The following is a 4,062-nucleotide window of genomic DNA, read 5'->3' on the forward strand; positions in this document are numbered from 1 at the left end:
TCCATAACTCTTCAATGCTCCTGCGGGTTCTGCCATATACCCTTGCATTCCGTTCTTGCCAAATGTTATACACTACTGCTCTAAAGTCTCACTTGAACACGCTTGTTGTAAATTTATTTCCCTTGTCTTTGAGTAGTGCTATATTTTTGATTTCATTCAATTCTCTCGGGAAAAGGGCAATACAGCAGCTTCCGAATAGGTGATCTATGATTTCTTCATTTCCTCTACATAGAAGACAGCTCGCGTCCGAGATGCTTATATACTTGATGATACGATCACGAGTACTGAGTCTTTCCTAGAAGGTGAGCCATAGGATGAACTGGTGTCTAGGGATAATCTTCGTTGACCATACAAGAGGATCCCATTTATACTTTCTGCGCTTTTTCCCGGGTTACCTCCCATATTTTCTTCGATACCAGCTTCCCATTGTCTTCAGCTTTCCATTCATGAATATCCGGTCTGTCGTGTAGTTGTATGTTACTTATATGATCAAGTATCCTCTGTGCTTCTAGATTTCTTCTCATGAGTAATTCCCAATTCTCGTCTTTAATGTCTCTGGTTTTCTCTTTTGTGTAGTCCCTTCTGATGCGGGTATTTTGAAACTCCTCCTTGTGGATGATAGGCTGGTTTCGAACCAGGGGTCGTGCCAGAATATAGTGTCTTTCCCATCCCCTAGCTGGATGTCATAAAGATCTGCAATATCGCTCATACTTTCATGAATTTTGCAGGTCTAAATGCTGGTTTCGTATTTCATAAATCTCGTATGCACCCATTTGATCCATGGTGACTCCTTATTGCGCTTCGAATCCCACAGATGCTTGAAGGTGAGAGCCTTGTTCCACTCGATACTATTCTTCAAGTCGATGCCTCCCTCGTCCTTCGGTTTACAGAGAGCGGTCCATTTGACTTTTTTTCCTCCTCTTTCGATAGTACCCCAGATAAAGTTCCTCATCAGCATATCGAGCTCCTTCATTACTTTCTTCGGAATGACCATCTGGTGTGCCCAGTAGCCTACTATGCCCATGACTACGGTTTTGTTAAGTTCGATCCTCCCTACATAAGAAAGTTTTTTCGTTTCCCAGTCAGATATCGTGTTTTTTTACCTTTTCAATCAGCGACTTGCAGTGAGATCTCGATCTGCTTCGCGGTTAATGGAATTTCTAAGTACCTTACGGGAAAACTGTCTTCCTTGATGCCCATGATGTTGAAGTTGTCCTGCTTTGTTTCGTCCTTAACGCCTCCATAAAATGCCACACTTTTGATTTCATTAATAGTTAAACCTGTAACCTTAGAAAAGAACGTTAGTGCAACCCTAATAGTTTTAAAGGAATTAATGTCTGCGTGCGCTAGAATGAACAAATCGTCAGCAAAGTATAAATGAGTTACCTCCTTTACCTCACGGAATGGGTGAAAGATGTATGGATGATTCTTTCGGAACATCGCGAAGATGCTCTCAAAGATCGCCATGATAGCTACGAAAAGGTAAGAAGAGAGGGGGTCCCATTGCCTTACCCCGTTTTCACCCTTAAAATAGCCTTTGTGGACTCCATTGACGCTAACATCAAAGAAGGATGATGAAACGCACTGCATAATCCAATCAATAAAAATCATAGGAAAAAAAGATACAATGAGAAAGTCCTGAATGACTTCCCATCTAACAGAGTCCAAAAGCTTTCTTGATATCTATTTTGAAAGCCACTTTTGGGATATTTTCTTATTCCCGTAGCCTCTTAAAAGACTCTACATGAGAAGAATATTATGAGAGATTGTCCTAAATTTATCCCATTAAAACTATTAGGGCTGCACTAACGTGATGATTAAGGTTGGTTAGGTTAGGGTTAATTTTTGGAGATAATGGTTAGTTCCAATAAATGTAATGATGAAACTAAATCTGAATTATGACTTAAAGATACTTGGAGTGTTAGTTCCTAGTGATTGACATGTGTCGTCACCGTTTTGGAGGTAATCTGTTTTTATATTTCGTAGAGTAAATTTACCAAGTATATATTAAAAACCATCATTTAGCCGTCCCGAGTTAACTGGAAAACATGCTTACCGAATTTATAGTGAAAATTATCGGTTGGTTTTCTATGACTGGTTTATCGAGACAGATTACTCCGGGTTGAATAAATGTTATAATCAACATTTATTCAAGTTAACAGAATATGCTATCTGTTGATTCGAGTCACTTGAGCCGCGCGATGTATGTACAGATAATTTGGTAAGGAATTTTCACCAGTGTTAACCGGAGACAACGATCAGGTTGAGTATACTTGACTTGTTTCCCTTTGAATTTTATGCATATGTGTAGAGAATTATGATTGATTTTTCAAATGTAAGAATGCATTTTCGAAAAGTGATATCAATAAGGTTTTTTTTAAAAAAATTTCCAGACCCATAATGTGAAAAGCGTGCGCTTCTCCTTAAGAGCATGGCCAGTTTTGCATGAGAAGAGTATTTTTGAATGCATGCACATTTGTTTAAGGTAGGATTTGCTTGCTATCAGCAAGACCTAGGATATTTCGAAAGTAAGAGAACTTAGCTTCCTATAGCGGCTTGGTGAAAATGTCGGCCACTTGTTGTTTGGTTGACACATACTCCAGCCGGATGTGCTTCTGTTGTACATGCTCTCGGATAAAGTGGTGTCTGATATCAATATTCTTTGTTCTCGAGTTTAACACCGGATTGTATGTGATCGTTGTTGCACTGGTGTTGTCACAAAAGATTGGAGACTCTTCATCAGTTATACCGAAGTCCCTTAGTTGTTGTTGGATTAGATGAGTTGTGCACAGTAGCTTCCGCTACTAGGTACTCCACCTCTACTGTTGAAGTTGCAACTGAGGTTTGTTTCTTGCTGTACCAATAGACGAGCAGGTCTCCCAGAAACTGGCATGTCCCGCTGGTACTTTTTAGGTCGATTTTGCAGCCTGCATAGTCTGCATCAGAATAGCTTATTAAGTTAAAACTTGAGTCTTTTAGGTACTATAGTCCCACGTCTTGAGTTCCTTTCAGATATTTTAATATCCTCTTAGCCGCGATATATTGTGGCTGTTTTGGATTAGCTTGAAATCTTCCGCATACTCCCACCGCGAAAAAGATATCCGGTCGACTAACTATTAGATAGAGGAGTGAGCCGATGATTCATCGGTAGGCTTTTATATCTATCCCTTGACCGTCCTCGTCTTTATCTAATTTAACTAATGAGCTCATTGGGGTAGCTGCCTCGACACAAGTGTCCATTCCGAATTTCTTAAGCAGTTCGGCTGTGTATTTTGGTTGTGTGATGAATGTTCCGGTGTCGATCTGCCAAACCTAGAGACTTAGGAAGAAACTTAATTCCCCCATCATACTCATCTCAAATTTATCATTCATTAACTTTGAGATTTTGTCACATAATTTCGAATCGGTTGAACCGAAAATAATATCATCCACATATATTTGAACAAGTAAAATGTGTTCCTTTTTCTCAAATTTGAAAAGTGTTTTGTCCACCGAACCTATTGTGAAGTTGTGATCAAATAAGAATTTTGTTAAAGTATCGTACCAAGCTCTTGGAGCCTGTTTTAAACCATAAAGGGCTTTATCCAGCCTGTATACATGACTTATTAGTTCCGGATTTTTAAAGCCTAGAGGTTGTTCAACATACACTTCTTCACTTAGTTTACCGTTTAGAAAAGCACTTTTGACATCCATTTGGAAAACTTTAAAGTTTTTGAAAGACACAAATGCAAAAAATATTCTAATGGCTTGAAGTCTAACCACATGAGCAAATGATTCTTCAAAATCAATGCCTTCATCCTGTTTGTATCCTTGAGCCACTAGCCTAGCTTTGTTCCTCGTAACCAACCATCTTCATTGAGTTTATTTCTGAACACCCATCTTGTTCCTATGACCGATTGCTGTTTCGGTCTTGGAATTAGGTGACAAACTTTATTTCTCTCAAACTAGTTTAACTCCTCTTGCATTTCTAAGATCCAGTCGGGATCTAGCAATGCTTCATCCACCTTTTCCGGCTCAATTTGTGAAATGAAAGCTGAGTTTTCATATTCTTCCAAATTTTGT

The sequence above is a fragment of the Impatiens glandulifera genome, chromosome 1 (genome assembly GCF_907164915.1).
Source record: "Impatiens glandulifera chromosome 1, dImpGla2.1, whole genome shotgun sequence".
Lineage (NCBI taxonomy): Eukaryota > Viridiplantae > Streptophyta > Magnoliopsida > Ericales > Balsaminaceae > Impatiens > Impatiens glandulifera.